This window comes from Lissotriton vulgaris, chromosome 6 (genome assembly GCF_964263255.1).
Source record: "Lissotriton vulgaris chromosome 6, aLisVul1.2, whole genome shotgun sequence".
Taxonomy (NCBI): domain Eukaryota; kingdom Metazoa; phylum Chordata; class Amphibia; order Caudata; family Salamandridae; genus Lissotriton; species Lissotriton vulgaris.
In genome coordinates, this window is record NC_141694.1 from 82,906,960 (window position 1) to 82,929,022 (window position 22,063).

General features: G+C 47.9%; 1 protein-coding gene across 3 annotated transcripts in view; it reads right to left on the reverse strand.

Annotated features, from left to right (window-relative positions):
- LOC147706831 (zinc finger protein 318-like) overlaps positions 1–22,063 on the reverse strand; it is a 456,333-nt gene that overhangs the window by 368,670 nt on the left and 65,600 nt on the right. The gene's annotated exons all lie outside the window — the stretch shown is intronic.

A 22,063-nucleotide genomic window follows, 5' to 3' on the forward strand; every position in this document is an offset into this window, starting at 1 on the left:
AATGCGCATGCGCATTGAGCTTAAAAGCGCGTGCACATCAGTTCCCTCAGCCGCACTCCAGGCGCCCGCTCCGCCCCCTCCCCTGCCCGCCGTGTCGCATTTCTCCTCCCCCCTCCCCTTATCTGCCTTCCCTCCGTCTGTTCCCTCTCCCCGCTCCGCCCCCTCCCCTGCCCGCCGTGTCGCATTTCTCCTCCCCCCTCCCCTTCTCTCTCTTCCCTCCGTCTGTTCCCTCTCCCCGCTCCGCCCCCTCCCCTGCCCGCCGTGTCGCATTTCTCCTCCCCCCTCCCCTTCTCTCTCTTCCCTCCGTCTTGTTTTTTTAGTAGTTAAATTGAACCAGAATTCAGACAGTTACAACTCTATGCTGACACCAGTGAAAGCGCTGCGCAAGTTCGCCATGTTCAACTGTACGGCGCTTTCAAACGAAGACACATTTGCATGTTAAAACTAGGTGGGCACTGTACACTTTTGACACACGTAAGATGGCGTCTTTGCCCACCCCGCTGCTGTGCAGCATTTTAATGTTCCGACGTGGTCCCGTCGCCGAGCGCTTCATGATTCCGGAGCTGGCTTTGACGTGGCAGCCTGGATGGAAGAGCTCAGCTGAGCCTCAAGCTATCGTATGGACAGAAGGGGGCAGCAGAGCCGACTGTACCTGTGAGTACCTAGTTTCATGCCAAGTATAAATCACCCCATGCCACTTCTTTTCAACAGGACAAGAGGCGCTATAGCCTAAGGACAAGACGATCCTCTCAGTCCCGGCCCCACCTTGACACCAAGTGTACTCCTTTGCCACTTTTCTAGCTTTCATGATGCTTTACTCCTGGATGGACCCTTGTAGAGCAGAATCTTAACTTTGCACTTTAAAAAGAAAGCGTTTATAGTGTTTAATACTAATTGCTCTGAGAAATCTATCCCCAAATTGGAAAGGTTCTTTTTTCTAACGTTATTTTAATTTGCGTCCCCGTCCAAATTTTAAATGTTTCAATTTTGAGTCCGATAAAAAAAATTGTTGCCACTCCCATTCAAAATGTACCAATTATAGATTTTGACTATGCTCATTATTTTCTCAATATTATGACGGTCGTAAAAGGGGATCGAATTGCTGGGTCGTAATTTCATCTTTTGACCCGTAATTCTGGTATACGCAAACCAGTTAGAGAACTCTCTTCTTTGTCTCCACTATAATTGGCCTGTCATATGTTCTATCCAGTTTCAACATTTTTGCACAAGTCATGATTTTTAACACCACGATCATGACTATTGCAAAAAAATCACAATGGGATAACTAGATGCTGCTTGATCATTGAACATAATTAAAAAAAAAAAAAATACTTACTTTTTGTAACGCTTCATACTATACTTTTGCTGTTTCCGAGCACTGCAAATAACTGGCTTTACAACAACTCAGTTTAATGGTACTAAAATTACCCACACTTGTAGGCTAAGTTGGCTTTTCCTGTATTCTAACTCATGACTACACTAATAGTGCTCGCCTTCAAAACACATGCACGCTCGAAAATTCTGAAAGTCATATTTCACTGACGCATACTTCGAACCGTACATGCTACCTATGGCTTGTAACCAGTCATGGGCAAGAAATACATATCCTCCATGCAGCTAATTAGTACAGGCATGCTCAGCACCGAGAACTAGAGGCACCTATAACCTCATCCGAAATCAAAGATGCGAAATGCTAACTTGCCAAGGCAAAAATCAGACTCCCGCTGGAACTTTACCAAGCATATGCTGACTTCCTAGTCCCAAAACTGGATAAACTGTACAGTCAGCAGCAACTGAAGTCACCCGACTGCCCACCCTTAGGGAGGCCCTTTTGGTCTCGATCCCCAAGCTTGGCAAAGACACTACTGATCCCTCGTTTTACAGACCATTAGCAATCTTACTCTCGGATTACAAAATTATGAGCTGAATTCTCGCAGATCTCATGCTACCATTGATTTCTCACTTCTGCAAACTAATTTGGTGCAATGGTTGCCACAGAGCGACACTAGCTAAACTTGAATGCCCCACTGATGGAGGCAGCCTGGTAATAACAAACTTTGAGCACTACTACCTTGCATAGCAGCTACAATGGGTTTGCCGCTGGTGTCACTCATCTCAACAATAAGGACACAGCACCAGCGGCATAGTAAGTGGAAATAGTATTGCACCACTTCTGTCAGTTTGTGCATTCTGTCCCTCCTTGCTACGGCTTAATAGGAGTGCTACACATGTTTTCATAGACGTTTACATATCACTGCACAGACCCCCTTCCTATGCACGACCATCCTACTTCAGAGCAAATTAAACCCTGAAACTGTCTAAACCGCAGCTAACCTGAAGCAGTGGCACTGTGCAGGATTAGTGACTGTGGTTGGCGTGTTTCACTATGAACATCTTTTGTTCTTTCATTCGATTATGGACCAATCCAACATCCACAGAGGTGAATTCTTAACCTACAACACTTTGACTCGCAATCTTCAATCTAAATGGAATACTGTACTTGATGAACAGCAAACACATGTGGTCATACAAAAGTGTTCATACTATGGGCTCTGGCTGACGTCTCCGCTAGGTGACCAAGGCGCTTGGTGCTCACATAGATCACCTTGGAATGGCTCCAAGACAAATGAAAAACAGAGTTGGGGAGGGCTTTAAATAACACAGAATGAGAGAACACTGGCGTACCCAGCAACAGTTTCCAGAAACACAACATTCAAACGTGTCCAGTTCTTTGTAATGCACAGAGCCCATTTTGCTGCTGGGAAAATACATATTTTTTTCCCTTTGAATAAATGCCCACTGCCGATTTCAGACATGTTGGACATGCTATGGTCATGTCCCTCTCAATCAAATTTCTGACTGAAAGTCACCTCTGACCTAGAACAGATAACAGGACATACCACTTAGCATACCTGGGAAGTTTGCGTTCTAGGCATATTAATCAATTGAATTGGGCATTTGCTTAGTATTTTCTTTAGTCTTCAACATGACTGGAGCAAATCTTCCATCCAAGCCCTAACAAATATAGATTTTTGTAATGTATTAAAATGTATGACATTTTGCTTGTTTCTGAACAGTAAGAGATTTTTCATTCTTTGCCTACAAAACAATAACGTTGGCATTTTCCCTGCTTACCTCCCTGCCCGTATTATATCCATTGGTGCATAACCATCCATTTAACCACTTTTCTTAGGTTATAGCTCCTCTGCCTGAAAACTGGAAGGCAGTTTTCTGTGTTTTTAGCAGCAAGGAAGGTATTTAGACAACAGTCCATCAGTAAAGTCAGTCAAAGACTAGGGGGCACCACCACCACATCCACCACATCCACCGCATCCACCACCACATCCACCACCGCATCCACATCCACCACTTCCACCGCATCCACCACTTCCACCGCATCCACCACCTCCACATCCACCACTTACACCGCATCCACCACCACCACATCCACAACCACCACCACCACATCCACCACCACTTTCACCACATCCACCACCACCACATCACCACATCACATTTGTATTTGTTAGATGAATACATCCAAGTCACGTACATACAAAACATGTTGCATTACAAATGGTATAGGTGTCACATTTGAAAAAGTTTAAAGTATTGGCATTGTAAATGACAAAGCTATTAATTTGGCTATTTTCAAGACCAACACATAAAAAAAAAAATTATTTACAAAAACAATAGCTCCAACTTTTCTAATGCGAGACCTATTGCATTTCCAATGCTTGTTAATTTTAGATGTACTTTTATGCCACCCAGGAGTCCATTGTCTATCTGGAAGTGGATTAGAGAGAATACCTGATCTGTAACCACTTGCACTGAAATACAAACCATTACATTCCTTATAATTCCGTGCTCAATGAACAATAGTTACTTACTGTAGGAGAGTAGGGTTTGCTTCCAATGGTCACCCCCACGTTTTGCTCCGATATACTGGTTTCTCGACTTTAGTGTGGCTGTGGGCCTGCTAATCAGACCCACAGCCCAGCTGTTCTCTCTCTAAATTCGTACCATGTACTTTAGGTACATACCTAATTGGGTATTGGGTCACCTTTGTGAGCCCCTGTATAGTGTACCATAGGTACCCAGGGCATAGGTGCATCCAAGGTCTACCAGGGGCTGCAGCATGTATTATGCCACCCCTGGCTGGCCATCCAAATTGACACAACTGGCTGATCACTCAGCTGGGGCAAGGTCATGTAATCACCCCTTGCTTAGGTATAGTATCCCTATACCTACCATTACATATAGACACATATATACCTATAAGTCACTCCTATGGAAGGCCTTGACAATCCTGAAGGCAGAGTGCTTGGTTTTATGTGAGATGGTGCTCTAGCATGAGCTGAGCCTGTCTGCAGGTTTCGGAACCATGTCCTTATAGCTGTTCTATGATATAGCCATAACATATACTCTTAAGTGCATTAGAATCCTCCCGGTTAATGCTAACTTTGGTTTGGCTTTATCAAAACATGTTGTGTAAGGTGTCATACACTTTGGAATACTAACCCCCTCCCACCCCCCGCCAGTCCTGGCGGCGGGGGTAGCATTCCACCCTTCTAGAGGGAGAAGACATGTAGTTGCAGCTTTACCCGGTTAAAGTTAAACAGAGCCTCAGCATCACAAAATGGATGCTGCTGCCACAGACACAAGTCTGACCTCCTGCAGCTGGGAGCCCTTCCAGAGGCCTGGACAATAGGTTTCCTGCCTTGGGAGGTGCTAGCACCTCCTCAAACAGGCTATAGTGTATTGGGGCAGGGTGCGTTGAATGAAATGAGACACTGCCTGGGGCACACAAGGTGCTCCATGCATAGCCCGGTTCAAACCAGTTGCTGGGACACTCCAGCCCCAGCTCCGGCGCGAAACTGGACAAAGGGAAAGGGGTGTAACCACCCCCTTCCCAGGTTCCATCCATAGGAGGGATCTAGCAGGTAATCCAGCCCCTTATATTAGTATAAAGCTAGGAGTTGAGTCTAGAGACTTTAGATTTTCCTGAACTGAAACTCTGAAACGAGACTCTGGACCTTCGACATTCTACTGCAACTAGAAGACAGAAGAATCTCCCTTGTGGTCAAGGAGTGACCACCCTGTGCAAACAGGCACCATCAGAGACTTGCCGGTTTGCTTTGTCGATGCTCCCACCGGAGCCCGAAGACTTAGAGATGCAGCCTCTGGACTTCCAGACTTCTCTGACCCCGACCCACATCCACAGCAAAGCTGGGACCCGTGGCGGACACGAGAGACGTGGGACCGGACTACCTGCAGTACCTGCTTTTTGTTAACTGTGCAGCTTCTGAGGCGTCTTCGAAGTTGTGCATTGGGACTTGAGAAGCCCCAACCCCGAGCCGTAAGTGCACCGAAGCTCAGCCCTCCACACTCCACGAGTGCCGCTTGGGGCCTGCTCCTGCATTTCTCCTAGACGCGTCTTCGCGGTTGCTAGCCCGCTGGCTAGCGGCCCTCCTGAAGACATCTTTACGAATCAACACCGCTTGCCTGGTTGCTCCGGGCTTTCTCCTGCTTTCCTGTAAAGGGGAAGCTCCCCAGACCTTGCTGGTCTGAACAGAAGCCGATCTTCCCTTCCTGTGTAGGTTGCCTTTGCCAAGGCTTGTTGACTCCAATCCGGAAGCAGACACCGCCAACAACGAGATCCTTCGTGGGACAGTCCGTATCCAGCTCCTGGTCGTCGTCCACGCCTCCTGGTCCACGTGGCTGCAGAGACAAGCTTCACTTTTTTACCTGTTCGCAGCTCGACATTGCCTGGTTCCTTCCTGGTCACTGGCTAGTGACCCAGACTCTGTCCCCTCCGCTTTCAGGTTCTTCACTGCTCCGATCCACCCTTGGATCCAACCGAACATCTTCCTGCTGGTCGCCTGCAGCATCTTTGTGCAGCTCTCCATATGATTAGACGACGAAACCCGACACGAAAGAACACCTATGCACCCGGCTTCCCTGGGTGAGGTAACTGGAGTACTCTGGTGCTCCCGTGGGTAATAACTATCCAAGTGTCCTACTTTAACTGGGTTTTCCCGTAGTCCACCCGGTAGTGTCCGAAATCAACTACTTTGTTAACTTTATGTTCCCATTATAAGTCTATGAGAACCTGCATGTGTGTTTAGACACTGCACATGCATCCTGTAGGACTCCTGCTTCCTAACCTTTGGTTACTCAGTGTAATCCCAGCGATTAAATAGGCCCTAGGCCTATTCACATGTCCTGAAGTGGTTCCTATACCACTTATTTATTATGGTTCGTGAGGTCCCAAGGGCAGAATTGTATTTGTGCAACTTATAGTATGCTTATTGAGAAACCTGTGCTGTATCTCGAACTCTGAACTCATAGAGAGTGCAGAGGGGTTGTGTTCGTAATAAATACATATATATATATATATATATATATATATATATATATATATATATATATATATATATATATATATATATATATATATATATATTTGATATATACCTTGTGTGGTGTCTTATCATTTGGTATTCAAGGGGTTATTATTGGTAAAATAATTGGCTTCACATGCTCTCTGAAGTATTAACCTAAGACTGCTTTGTCCATGCTACCACTAGGATAGCTGGTCTATAAGGTTGACTTTACAACCATCACCATAAGGGTTGCTTGGACTGATACAGGGTGCCCACTAGAATAGTGGACATCACATATCAGGCCAACTTCTCACACTTACCTGTAATCTGTGCTTCTCCAGTATTGGTGTCTTTCATAGATTCACATGCCAAAATCATTCCCCGTCATCGGAGTAGGAGTCCCACGGTACATAAAAAGCAATAATATGCATAGAATAACAAAAAAAACCTTGGTAATAACCAACCAGGAAGTAAAGTAGCCCTAAGCTACAAAGACAAACTTCCACACTCATGACTATCCTAGTCATTTTGTATGGACCAAATTGCGGCCAATCAGGAGACAGCACCCACCAGAATGTTCTCCCCAGAGGCTCAGGCTCTCAGATTTTCTCGCACAGAAGTGAAGCCAACATAATCGCCTGATGAGCCTCTGAGGGGAGGTGGGCGGGTGCATGTGAATCTATGAAAGACACCAATACTGGAGAACCACAGATTACAGGTAAGTAACGAATATGCTACTTACCAGTATGCATCTGTTCTTGGCATGTAGGCTGCTGACATTCATATCTGTGCATAGATCGCCGCCTAGTGTTGGGTCCGGATGATTGCACATTGTTGTCCTGGAAGAGTTTTCGAAGTATCACGAGATAGGTGGCTCCTCCCCTGGACTACAGTGCGCATGGGCATCCTCTCCATCCTCAGATTGTTTTTCGCCATTGTGGCAGAGATGGAGTGTAGTACAGTAAGTGATGACCATGCTAAGAGTAATTCTGAGTGCTGCAGCCGCTACAGGCGCCAGGGAAGAGGGCGGGCGATATGAATGTCAGCAGCCCTACATGCCAAGAACAGATGCATACTGGTAAGTAGCATATTCGGTTCGAGGCATGTGGGCTGCTGAATTCATATCTGTGCATAGAATATATAGCAGTCCCTCTCTTAGCGGCGGCTGCCCGTGCCAGCTGCAGCAGTCTGAAAAAGTGTTTTTAGAACAGCCTGTCCTACAGCTGCCTGCTGTTTGGAGTGCACATCTACGAAGTAGTATTTGGAAAATGTGTGTATGGTAGACCATGTGGCTGCTCTACAGATCTCCTCTAAAGGAATGTTTCCAAGGAAAGCCATGGATGCCCCCAACTTTCGTGTTGAGTGGGCTCTTGGGGAAATCGTTAATTTGCGCTTAGCCTTTTGATAGCAAATCTGTATGCACTTAACGATCCACCTGGCTATACCTGCTTTTGAAATGGGGTGGCCTTTGTGTTGTGGGGAAAAGGCAACAAACAGTTGTTTTGTCTTCCTGAAATCTTTTGTCCTATCTATGTAGTACATGAGAGCTCTTTTGACGTCTAGTGTGTGGAGCATTCTCTCTGCCACTGAATCTGGAAGAACACTGGCAGTTCTATAGTTTGATTCATATGGAAATGTGAAACTACTTTAGGCAGAAACTTAGGGTTAGTGCGTAGCACCACCCTGTTGGAGTGAATCTTGGATAGTTAGCGCTTGAAGTTCACTAACTTGTCGTAGCGATGTGATTGCTATCAGGAAAGCCACTTTCCACGTTAAGAATTGTATCTCGCATGAGTGTAGAGGCTCAAAAGGTGGTCCCATCAGTCTGGTAAGGACCACATTCAGGTTCCATACAGGTGCCGGTGGGTGTCGTGGAGGAATAACTAGTTTGAGTCCCTCCAGAAAAGCTTTGATGGCAGGCACTCTGAAAAGTGAGAGATGCTGCCTGTTTTGGAGATAAGCGGATATTGCGGATAAATGTATACGAATGGAAGCATAGGCCAGATTGCATTTCTATAGATGTAACAGATAACAGATGATGTTGTGAGTAGATGCATCTAGCGGATTAATGTCGTTGTTGGGCAATAAATGACAAACCGCTTCCATTTCGCCGCATAACATGCTCTAGTGGTGGGCTCTCTTGCCTCCCTTATAATATCCATACAGTCAGGAGGCAGGTTGAGGTAGCCAAATTCTAAGACCTCAAGAGCCAGATCGCCAGGTTGAGCTGTTGCGGATCTGGATGCTGAATGTCGCCATGGCTCTGCGTCAAAAGCCTGGGCGTGAGGTGCAGCCTTTGATGCGGTACCACGGAGAGTTCTAGAAACGTGGTGTACCATGGTTGGCGTGCCCACGTCGGAGCAACCAGGATGAGAGTCATCGAGTGTTGCTTCAGTTTGCGTGCCACTAGCGGTATTAGCGGTGCTGGGGGAAAAGCGTACGCAAATATGCCTGACCAGTTCATCCATATCGCATTTCCCTGCGACTGTGGGTGTGGGAACCTGGCGGCAAACCTTTGGCATTTTGCGTTTTCCCTTGTAGCGAATAGGTCTATCTCTGGATGACCCCACTGCTGGAAGTACGGTCGGAGTACTGATGGATGTATCTCCCACTCGTGCATCTGGTGGCTGTGCCTGCTGAGCAGGTCCGCCATCTGATTGTCCGTGCCTGGGAGGTGTTCTGCCATGAGAAAGATGTTTCTCGGAATGGCCCACTTCCACATGCTGTGAGCCAGATGAGACAACTGTGGAGAGTGTGTACCTCCCTGCTTCTGTATGTAGTACATGGCCGTCATGTTGTCCGTCCGGATCAACACTACCTTGTTGCACAAATGTACTTTGAATGCTTTCATTGCCATGAAGATAGCCATCAGTTCCAGAAGGTTGATGTGCATCTTCTTCTGCTGTGCTGTCCATAGTCCCTGCACCGTGTAGTGGAGTACATGAGCTCCCCATCCCTGGAGAGATGCGTCCGTCGTCAGTATAATCTGTGGCACAGGCTCTTGGAACAGTCGGCCCTTGCAAAGGTTTGTGGGTTCCACCAATGCAGAGAGTTGTATGCGCGACCGGTCACCAACACTAGGTCTTTCAATTGTCCGTGAGCCTGATTCCACTGACGTGCCAAGCACTCCTGAAGCGGACGCATGTGTAGTCTCGCGTGCGGGACTATGAAGATGCAGGAGGCCATCATGCCTATCAACTGCATGAACACTCGTGCTGGAAGCGAGTGTTGTGGTTTGAATTTCCGTATCAGCAATTGCATGCTGTTGATCCTCACTGAATTTGGCTGTGCTTTGGCTCCCAGAGTGTCTATTATTGCGCCCAAGTACTGCCGTACGTGGGCGGGCTGAAGGTGGGACTTTGGATAATTCAGTGAAAACCCCAGATCGTGAAGAAGGTGAATGGTGTGGGACATGTGGGTGGCACATTGCTGGGCCGACTTTGCCTAGATGAGCCTGTCGTCCAGATAAGGGTAGACGTGAACGTTCGGTCTCCGTAGGTGTGCAGCCACTGTCGCTAGGCACTTTGTAAACACCCTGGGTGCTGTTGTCACTCCGAACGGGAGGACCTTGAACTGATAATGCTGATCCTGAATGGTAAATCTGAGATATTTTCTGTGTGACGGGTGTAGCGGTATATGGAAATATGCATCCTTCAGATCTAGTGTTGCGAGGAAATCTCCCTTACTGAGTAACGGTAGAACCTGCTGTAATGTGAGCATGTGAAAGTGTTCTGACTGGATGTATCGGTTTAGGGGCCTGATGTCCAGTATGGGTCTGAGGGACCCGTCCTTTTTGGGATCAAGAAGTACAGCGAGTACACCCCTGAACCTCTTTGTTCCACAGGCACGAGCTCTATGGCTCCCTTTTGCAGCATGCTGAATACCTACTGTTGCAATAACTGTATATGCTCTGCGGACATAGGACGTTGTCTTGGGGGTATGTTGGGTGGAGTGGATGTTAACTCCAGACAAGAACCGTACTGGATAAGCTGCCTCACCCACCTGTCTGTAGTGATGGATTTCCAGACCGGCAGGAACTGTTGTAGTCTCCCCCGACCGGTGTTATATGGTTAGTGGCGGAGGATCAGGAGTTGTTGTTTCAACGACCTCTGGCTTTGGTGCTGTTTCCATGATAGCCACCCCTATTGTTCTTCTTTTAGGTGGTCTGAGTGCCTCCTTTACTGTATTGTGTCTGCTGGGACACTTGGCCTCTGGAAGCTCCTCTATTGTTGGAGCGACGAAAAGAGCCACCCCTGAACTGCTGCGACTGTAGAGCCCCCATAGACTTTGCAGTCTCTGTGTCCTTTTTAATTTTTTCTAAGGTGGTGTCCACTTCTGGGCCAAACAAGTAATCAGGGTTAACTGGCTGATTGAGTATGGTGGTCTGTATCTCAGGCTTGAAGCCGGAGATTCTCAGCCAGGCGTGTCTTCGTAACATAACGCTTGTATTAATAGCCCTGGCTGCAGTGTCTGCTGCGTCTAGCGCACACTTAATAGAAGCGTTGGATAGAAGTTTCCCTTCTTGTATTAGCATTTCTGCTGCCTCCTTGTACTCATCTGGCAAATGTTGTAACAGGGTCTCAAGTGTAGCATAATGAGCCCTGTCATATCTGGCTAAGAGTGCCTGTGTGTTGGAGATTCGCCAGACCCTGGCCACTTGAGCTGCCACCCTTTTCCCTGATGCTTCTAGCACCTTAGATTCCTTGTCAGGGGGAGGAGCATCACCCGTGGTCTGCGAGTTCGCTCTTTTACGAGCATTTGAAACATGAGAGTCCAATGGCAACTGTCGCCTGATATACATAGGGTCCACAGGTGCTGTTTTTTTTTTTTTTTTTTTTTTTTTTTAACTCTGGGGTTTACCACTCTCGCCCGTGTGGTCTCCTTAAAGATGTCTCCAGCGTGTTTCAGGACACCTTTAAGCATGGGCAGAGTCTTGACAGTTCTCTCTGAGGTTGAGAAGGTGTCAAATAAAAAATCCTCTTCAATAGGGTCAGCATGGAGTTGGACATTGTGATTTTTTTGCCGCCCTCTCAATAAGTGCGTTAAACGCAACCGTGTCTTCTGTAGGTGAGGTTTTAACAGCATAGGTATGACTGTCAGGGGCATTTTGTGGCTCCCCTGGGTCAACAGTGTCTGCCCAGGGTTCAGTGTGGTCTTCTGGATCAGTGTCTACAGGATAACTGTAATCCTCATTGTCACCATCTCCTACATCCACATCTGAATGTGTGGGTGAAAAAGGAGCAGATTCTTGTCCATATTGTTGTAGAGGTTCAAAAAAAAAAAAAAAAAAAAAAGAAGAGGTGATGTTGCAGAATCCCTCTTTCTTTAATGGAATTTTATACGACTCCATAGGCTGTTCTGGGGCGATCTTTCGCTTGAAAATGGAAAGTCTACCCGTCTCAGCGTCGATGAATTGCCTAGACTGATCTTCCTGCAGAGGCTGTCGATGCTTGGTGGCCCCTTCCGTAGTTGTAGGCTTTGGCCCCATGGACACCTTCTTGGCCGCTTCGATGCCCGCCTTAGGTGTCACTGGCACAGCGGCAGTGTAAACTTAATCGGTGCCGACGACTTCGGAGGTTTACTGACTGTCTTCGGGGGTTGAGTGGCCTTCGGTCCGGCAGCACTAGCCTTCTTCTTAATGCGTTGCAGCGAGTCCGACACCTGCTTCGAACAGGAGGCGGATGGTTGTGTTGACTCGACGGGGTCCTTAGAGCCACTGCTAGTTTTGGACTCGAGGTCTTTACTGACCTTTGCTTTGTCGAGTCGACGTTTAGGATCGAGAACGTTCTGTGTTTCGAGTCCTTTGTTTGTGTCTACGGTCTTCGGCGCCGACTTCTTTGGGTCGATGTCCTGGACCTTTTTCTTCGGTGCCCCGGCTTTCGGCTCGACACCCTTTAGCGACCTCTCCGGGTCGATAACACTCTTCTTTTTCGTCGGAGCCGATGGTTCAGAAGCCTTCGATCCGACCAAAGTAACGTGTACTTTCGGTTTCTATTTCGTCTCCGGTGCTTTTGGTTTCGTAGTCACCGATGTTTTTGGTTTCGATTTTGATCGATCAACCGATGGCTCTTTGGAAGTGTCCGTAGCGGGGCCTTGAGGCGAGGCTGTAGAACGATGCGTTTGATCTTGGGTAAAGCCATGTGGCGATCCCTCGACCTGAGCCTTATAGAGTGTTCTAGTCTCGGCCCCCATATCAACGGCTGGGCCTAGCTCCTCGCTCGAGCTATCTTCTATGGCCCCAAGGGCCTCATCGTCGTCTCCTAGCTCGACGACGATGTCTTCATTGTCGACAATTTCCACATCTGCGTCGTAACTGGAGTCAATCTCTGATGCAGGATCAGACAGGTTCTCTTTTACTTCCTGCTCGACTCCCTCATCATCCTCGGCATCGAAGATGTTCACTGGGTCAGGTGCCGTCTGCTGGGCTTCCTTCCGCGCGCGCGTCCAAGGCGAATCGTTTTCTTGGATCGGAACCGAGAACAAGCCATACAGCTGGCTTCATCGTGATCCGGAGACAGGCACTTGTTGCACACCGGGTGGACATCGATGTGAGGATACTTGGAGTTGCAAACGGGACATCCCTTGAACGGGCTCCGTTCCATAATGGATTGTCGATAAGGCCTCTGGCGTCGACCGGGCCTTCAGTGCTGAATAGCCACGCGGCTCTTCTTGACGTCCGGCTCGAGGACAGAGCTGGAACAAGTACTGGGCACTGATAGCAAAGACAATACCGATGATAACTAGAGGCCTTTTGGCCAAATATAAAGTTTTTTATCGATTCCGAACTGGAGTTAACAAATATACATCCGAACCCAATGGCGGAAAAAAACAATCTGAGGATGGAGAGGATGCCCATGCGCACTGTAGTCCATGGGAGGAGCCACCTATCTCGTGATACTTCGAAGACTCTTCCAGGACAACAATGTGCAATCATCCGTACCCAACACTAGGCGGTGATCTATGTACAGATATGAATTCAGCAGCCCACATGCCTCGAACCTATTGTTCTTCTCCAGTATTGGGGTGTTTTTTATAGATTCACATGCCTGAATCAGAGTAGATAGCAGTACAAATCATAATGCTCATAGGCGCTTCTTGTATTATACTACATACGCATGCTTTGCAAAGAGAATAACATGTCAAATAAGCGTCTAAAAGAGCATAGAGGAAGAGGGAGAACAGAGGCTCCCCTTATTTGAAAAGATTGCGAAGAACTACTCGTCCCACTGAAATATCTGCATCACTTGAAGCATCAAAACCGTAATGCCTGGTGAACGGATGCCTGCTGGATCAAGTTGCCGCTCTACAGATCTGATGGAGGCACACCAGCGAACAGAGCTGTGAAAGAAGAGATTGCTCTTGTAGAATGTGCCCTTGGCAAAGACTGTAGAGGTCTTCCCGCTTGTTGATGACACAGACTGGTTGCTGAGGACACCCAGCGGGCTATGGTCTGCTTGGATACAGAGTATCCTTGACTTAGCATTCCGTATGCTACAAATAACTGATCTGTCTTTCGTAATGTTGCAGTCCGTTGAAGATAGAATTTAAGACATCTCCTGATGTCTAGGGAATGCAAAGCTTTTTCTGCCGCTGTTTGCGGATTAGGAAAAAATGTCTTTAGAATCACTGGCTCATTAAGATGACAGTCAGAGGGAACTTTAGGCATGTAACTTAGATTGGTACGAAGCACAACTGAATTTGAAGTGAATTGTAAAAAAGGAGACTAGATGGTAAATGCCTGAATGTCGCTGACCCTACGAGCAGACATCAGTGCCAGAAGTAGCAAAACCTTCCATGAAAGGAACTTGAGATGCACTTTGTGAATAGGTTCAAAGGGGTGCCGCATGAGCTGGGCAAGCACCACATTTAAGTACCAAGATGGAGGTGGACGTCGAACAGGAGGAAACATTGGGAATAGCCCTTTAAGGAATTGTTGGATTATTCTAGCAGCATAAAGAGAATTAGAGCCATCTTGACGGAATCTGGAAATGGCTGCCAAAAACACCTTCAGTGTGGAATGAGATAAACCTGATCTAGCCAAATGAAGAAAGAACAGCAAGATCTGTTCTAGTTTAGCATAAATTGGGCGTAGATTGGCAGAGTGACACCAAGAACAGAACCTTTTCCATTTAAGTTTGTATGTCTTAATAGTGGCAGGCGCTCCAGCATTGGCCAAAACCTCTGGGCAATCCTCAGGGATATCTAGATGGGCAAATTCAACGTGTTGAGGAGCCAAGCTGCTAACTGCAAGGAAGCTGGTTCCGGGTGACAAATTTGGCCTCCTTGCATTGTCAGAAGATTCGGTATTGATGGAAGCTGAATGGGATCGCACTTAGAGAGGAGTAGAATCTCGATGAACCAATATTGGCGAGGCCACCTGGGCGCAATGAGAATGAGGCGACACGGCTGCCTCTTCATTTTCCGGATGACTCTGGGAATCAAAGGAATCAGAGGAAAGGCGTATGCATATATCTGAGACCAGTTCATCGAAAGCACATCCCCGCATGAGTCCCTGTGGGGAATCCAGCTTGCAAAGTGTGGGCATTTCCGGTTCAGGATTGTTGCAAACAAGTCCAGGTCGCGTTGACCCCACTCTCGGAAGACTCGGTCCAGAGTCGGTTGATGGATCTCCAATTCGTGATTGGATATTGCAGATCTGCCGAGAGAACCCGCTAGCACATTGGATATCCCTGGGACGTGAACAGCTGAAAGGTTTATCTTGTGATCCAAAGCCCAATCCCAAATCTCCTGGGCTTGCTGAGAAACAAGGACCGATTTTGTACCCCCTTGCTTGTTTAAGTAATGCATACTTGTATTGTTCAAATACCTCCACCGCACATACTTCACCAGGGAGCGCCTGTGGAAGGCGGGTATGATAGGGTCCCCTGAATGCCTGCGATGTGGCTCTGAGGTAGGCACACTTCTGCACACAACATGGGACTGCCCGGCGCTACACAGGTTCTGGACGGGGGTCTTTCGATGTCTATCAGAAGTACTGGCGTGGGAACTGTCTAGAGAACCGAAACTGGCATTGTTGCATGTTATGGAAGGGGTGGGGGGCAATCGATACAAACGTCACCTATTGTTGCATGGTTTGACCTTGGCCAAACGTGACATAGCTAAAGCTTGGAAAGTGTATCTGGCCCCGCCCCTGGCCGCATGGCGGAACGGCATGGACTTCTGCATGGGGCTGGAGCAGCCTATCTTTCTAGCCAGGGGATACCTGCTTGTGTTAATAGCCCTGGCTGCAGTGTCTGCTGCGTCTAGCGCACACTTAATAGAAGCGTTGGATAGAAGTTTCCCTTCTTGTATTAGCATTTCTGCTGCCTCCTTATACTCATCTGGCAAGTGTTGTAACAGGGTCTCAAGTGTATCATAATGAGCCCTGTCATATCTGGCTAAGAGTGCCTGTGTGTTTGAGATTCGCCAGACATTGGCCGCTTGAGCTGCCACCCTTTTCCCTGATGCTTCTGGCACTTTAGATTCCTTGTCAGGGGGAGGAGCATCACCCGTGGTCTGCGAGTTCGCTCTCTTACGAGCATTTGAAACAACCAGAGAGTCCAATGGCAACTGTCCCCTGATATACATAGGGTCCACAGATGCTGGTTTGTATTTCTTTTCAATTCTGGGGTTTACCACTCTTGCCCTTGTGGTCTCCTTAAAGATGTCTCCAGCGTGCTTCAGGACACCTTTAAGCATGGGTAGAGTCTCGACAGTTCTCTCTTTTGTGGCTCCCCTGGGTCAACAGTGTCTGCCCAGGGTTCAGTGTGGTCTTCTGGATCAGTGTCCACAGGATAACTGTAATCCTCATTGTCACCCTCCCCCACATCCACATCTGAATGTGTGGGTAAAAAAGGAGCAGGTTCTTGTCCATATTGTTGTAGAGGTTCAAAAAGAAAAGGTGATGTTGCAGAATCCCTCTTTTTCTTTAATGGAATTTTATACGACTCCATAGGCTGTTCTGGGACGATCTTTCGCTTGAAAATGGAAAGTCTACCAGTCTCAGCGTCGATGAATTGCCTCGACTGATCTTCCTGCAGAGGCTGTCGATGCTTGGTGGCCCCTTCCGTAGTTGTAGGGTTCGGCCCCATGGACACCTTCTTGGCCGCTTCGATGCCCTTCTTAGGGGCGAACGCCTAAGGTGCCACTGGCGGCGGCAGCGTTAACTTAATCGGTGCCGACGACTTTGGAGGTTTACTGACTGTCTTTGAGGGTTGAGTGGCCTTCGGTCCGACAGCAGTAGCCTTCTCCTTAATGCGTTGCAGCGAGTCAGACACCTGCTTCGAAAAAGAGCGGATGGTTGTGTTGACTCGACGGGGTCCTTAGAGCCACTGCCAGTCGTGGACTCGAGGTCTTTACTGCCCTTTGCTTTGTCGAGTCGACGTTTAGGATCGAGAAAGTTCTGAGTTTCGAGTCCCTTGTTTGTGTCTGCGGTCTTCGGCGCCGACTTCTTTGGGTCGATGTCCTTGACCTTTTTCTTTGGTTCCCCGGCTTTCGGCTCGACACCCTTTAGAGACTTCCCTGCGTCGATAACACTCTTTTGTTTCGTCGGTGCCGACGGGTCTGAAGCCTTCGATCCAACCCCTAGGTACCCAGGGCATGGTGACCAGAGAAGACCCCTGAGGACCGCAGCACTTATTGTGCAACCCTCACGGGCCCTGTACCCTGGTACCCACAAACTGCCTTTGCAGGCTGAGTGCCTAAGTACAGAACTAAACCAAGAGTCGACATGGCACACATCCCTGTGCCATGCCCACAGAAACCACTACCCTGGCATCCTTCAGTCACCCCTCTAGCTGGGTGCCCTATGCCAGAGGTGTGGGCACAGGTGCATGAGCCCTGTGCCCCTACAGTACCCAGGGCCATTCCTGGGCACTGTAAGTGCAGTGATGCCATTAAGAGTATATGGTGCTGGGAGGTTGTCATTACGAACTCCACAGCACCATAATGGCTACACTGAAGACTGACAAGTTTGGTACCAAACTTCTCAGCAACCGCACTGATGCCAGTGTGAGATTTAATGTAAAATGCACCAGAGCCCTCTGAAAACCTAACCTACAATTCACGTCTGGGTTGAGTGGCTGCAGAGGCTGCCAAACAGCAGACATGTTGCTGGACCCTGGGTGGAGAGCTCCCCGCTCTCCTGGGCCGGCAACAATGCACATCCTGGGCGGGGTGCTTGGTCTCCTCCCCCAGGATGGGCAGGGGGAAGCTTCAAAAGGCAAGCTTCTTCAGACAATTTGCTGTACCCAGCAACTGGCCCCCACCAGTTCTAGCCCCCACTCTGGCGGGAAGACTGGCGGGAAAAACTATGTCAGGAAGGGAGGTGTGCCAGCCTATGCCAACCCCACCCCTCTGGTGGGGGAGACTAGGTGAAGCACGACACCGGGCTCCAGTCATCTTGTAGATGGGGAGCCCTGCCCAATCCCAGCTAGGCGCCTGCCCCCTCCCACAGGAGAGGAGCAGGCTAGGGGGTGTACTCACCCCAGGACAGGGACCCATTGGTCCCTGTCCTTGCCCTACCTGTAACGGCCCTGGATTCAGTATTTTGGGGCTCTCTGAACCTTCCTTCCTCAGATCCCGAAAGAAAAAAAGAAAGAAGATCAAGAAGACGACCGGCCGTGCAGCAGCTAACAGGACGACAACAACTGACGTGGCCCCAGCCCTACCGGCCTGTCGATCCTGGAACCTGCTCCTGCCTAAATGCCCAGCGACTCCTGCGGACAACAACCTTGGGACACCCAGAGGACCTGCCTGCCTTGACCCTCCTAAAGACTGGGACTCCATCAGCAGAGGCTCTGCTGCAACAACCCTCCTGGTGCCAGCCAGAAAGTTACAGACCAGCCCACTCTGTACCCGCCGAGCCCGGGCCATGCCCAACCGAACCAAGACCACGAGGACAACCCCTCGGCGACTGGGACCCGAAGTCCAGTGCCCAAAGACCCTCCTCGATGAACCAGACGACGCCTGCAGACTCTGAACCAGGGGCCACCCTAACCGCGACCAGCTGGGGTAAGCTTTTCCGACACCCAAAGACACCTCTGCAACCGGCGCCCTACAGCCCCCTGTGCCTCCCTTTGGGGTACCTACCTTTGCTCCAAGATCCCAACTTACCTCTCGAAGTGCTGGTCGCCCCTGGAGAGTCTCCGACCCAAGCCTGCAGCCTTTGTTCCTTGTTGACCTTTCCCATTGGATAACATTGAGCGCCCGACGGCTCAAGAGCACCCTGCACCCAGCCGCCCGAGTACCGCTGGCTGCGCCACCCTTGTCCTATCCTCCTTGCCCTGAGCAGGAGCCCAGTTCCCGCAGCCGCGTGGCCTGCTAGCCAGCAGCCACCAACTGAAGGCCCCCTTTCCCTCATTGGATATCATTGGGCCTAACTACCTCTGCACCCGGCCGCCCCTGTGCTGCTGGGGCTGAACCAACTGTACTTACCTGACCCTGGGGGATCCCCGAGTCTATACCCAAAAGCTTAACTTCACCAGCCAAGTACTCACCTGGAAACCGGAACTCACTTACCTGCCATTGGATAACATTGACCAATTTTGACTAAAAAAAATTCAAAGTGTGACGTTTTGGAAACTGAAAATATTCATATAAAATCAGCCGAATACCGAAGTACTCACCTGTGAGCAGGGGAGAATCCAGTGCTGTACCTTGCAGCGCAGTACTGAACCGCAAAAGTAATCCTTACCGGGTTTACTAGTAATCTGTATTTTCTTCATAGGAACCCAGTGTCTACTTTTGAAAACTTGAAATATTCTTTAAAAATCATACGAAATACTGAAACGCAATTACCTACTTGTTTTAAGTTAAGACCCCAGTGCTGGCCCTAGGAGCCCAGTACTGGATTTCAAAAGTAATGTGATAATACTTTACCTGCAACCTGAATTTTCTCCCATTGAATAACATTGCCAGATTTTCATTGAAAAGTTTCTAAGTGTGAACTTTTAAAACAGCTTTATATTCATGAAAATTCACTACAGTAACGAAAACTTTTTTGCTAACCTGGTTTCAGCTTAGACCCCAGGACTGAATCCAGGATCTAGCCCTGGAACTACTAAAGTAATCTGTACTGTAATCAACTGTACTTTTAGGATAACAATCCATGGAGCTCAATGCTAAAGTGTGTCTAGACTTGAGTTGCCTTCAGCAACCCCTGTACATATTGTGTTTACAAACTTTATTGCTTCCTTGCAAAGTAATTACATGAGGTTACTCATATCTAGCAAAGTATATTTTTATGCCTGTTGGTTCTAAAAATAAAACAACTATATATTTTGATATGAAATGAATGAAATGAAAAGATCACTTATAAAGCGTGATGGCTACCCTGGGGCGTCCCAGCGCTGCAGAGGTTCGGCTAGGCGGAGTACGCTAGACTTAAACGAATTATTAAGATGATTTATTAAACAGATGATTTATTAAAAAGCCAGGTTTTAAGGAGCTTTCGGAAGGTAAGTAGTTTAGGCTCTGATCTGATTGAGAGGGGGAGAGTGTTCCAGATCTTGGCTAGGTTGTAGGAGAGCGACCGGCCTCCACACCTGGCTCTCTTGATTCGGGGCACTGTGGTGAGATAAGATGTCCCGGATTGGAGGAGACGATTAGGATGATAGGCATTTACCAGGGGGCGGTTGATAGCAGGGCATGTTCCCCAGTAGGAAAGATGGGCAATACACATGGCCTTGAATTCAATCCTCGATTTCACAGGAAGCCAGTGGAGCTCTGGAGTTCAGTCTTTGAGTGTGTGAAATCCTTTGCTGACTGAGTGTGTACAACAAATGCTTTGCACTGCCCTCTGGTACTGTTTTACTGCTCGACCAAGCTACCACTTCTGAGAGTAAGGTAATTCCTGACTTTAACCTCTGTTATACCGTTGGGGTTTGTGGACTCTATACACACTGTATTTCATTGTAGTTCAGTATATATAGAGTCACTTTCTCAAAGTTTGCATTCCACTTTGTTAGTATATGGTTTGGTCTCCCCCTGGAGACCACTGTGTATAGGTGATACTTACCGGTTCTATTGTTGAAATATTGTGTGTATTGTGATTATATCTCCAGGTACGAGATATCTCAATGTGTTAGTAAGTGTTTATAATAAATATGTATTTTTATAGCCACACTGGAGTGGAGTGGCTCACTGGTTAGAGGCGGTAGACCCGGAAGCAGAGGACAGCCCGGGACCAGGGTTCAATTCCCGACGCAGCAGGGTCGTGAACCAGGGTCAGCGGACTCGATAATTCTCCCCTCGGTGCCTACTCTAACCAGGGATCACACTCGGCAACTCTGGGCATTAGCTTGCCTCATCTCCACAACGGCCCCCCACAAACGCCGGGGATGCCTGGTTTCACCTTGGAGATACCCAGGAGGAAACATCTCACAGGGAAAGCCAGGACGGGTTCCCCAGCGGTCTATAGCGCCAGGACGCCTCCTGGTAGCAGTGCGCTTTACAAGACACACACATTTACATTTATATTTACTGTGTGGTTCTTTTTCACTTAACGTATACCATATGATTAGCAACTGGTAAAACAAGCTGCTTTACACTCCTTCTGGATTAAGCCTGAAGGCTGCTCTCCACAGCTACCACTTGGATATCTTTCTATGGTTGTCTAAGACCACTAAAATCACCATAAGGGTTACCTGGATTAGTGCAGGTTGCTTTACTTAAATAAGTTTGCACTATATCTTAAGCCAGCCTCCTACACGCATGCTCTTCCTCTTCTTCCTCAGAGAAGGTGGAGGTTGATTTTGCACCACCGGAGGTGGAAGAGGTGCTTGTGAAGGAGACGGTAAGGTTGGCAGAAATTCAATCAGCTAACATGGATTGTAAGTCTGTAACAAGAGTGGAGGTAAGGCATACCATATCTTATTGAAGTTGTTGTCAGTGGCGTTTGTCAGTGTAATAATATGCTGGGCATAATACTCTTGTTCATCTGAGTCTTCGTAGTATTTCACATTAAGCTCGGATGGGCTTTGTGCTGCCCCAAAGAGGCTGTTGCTGTCATCATCCGAATGATCATCATCCAACAGATGTGTTGGTGATGTCAAAGAAGGAGTTAGTGTTTTCTGCTTTAATTTTTGGTGAAAAATCAATTTGTTGTTGGGTTGTCAAAAGGTTGTCAATGCAGTTGTCGTCGCTTGTGTATCTGACTGGATTCTGGTAGTGACTGTCATCAACGATGAGTCATCGACGAGGGTAAGCTGCGTTGAATGAGGACAATGGGGCTACCGTAGACAAAGCTGTGGCCGTTTCGATATAGCCATCGTTGACTAAGCTGTCGACAGGATGATGGGTGAGACTGTTGACAGTAGCTTTGTGTGGCATACCTTACAATCCTTAGGTCTGGGGTCTGGGTGGAGACAATAAAGGCAGTCCTTATGGGGATCGTCAATATGTAGTCTCTTCTTCCTTTTTGCCACAGGGCCTTAGGAGGCCTTTTTTTTTTTAGGTGTTTGACATGCAAGCGTCAGTTAACTCCACCCAAAAACAGATACAGAATAAACTTTATTATATATATATATATATATATATATATATATATATATATATATAATTATTATTATTATAGCTCTTAAGAAGGTTCTGTAGGGTGTCATCTGATTAGTTGTTTTTCAAGTTTGTTACTAAATAATGAGGCCTTAAAGTCCTATGTCTATTGAGACATTACTTTT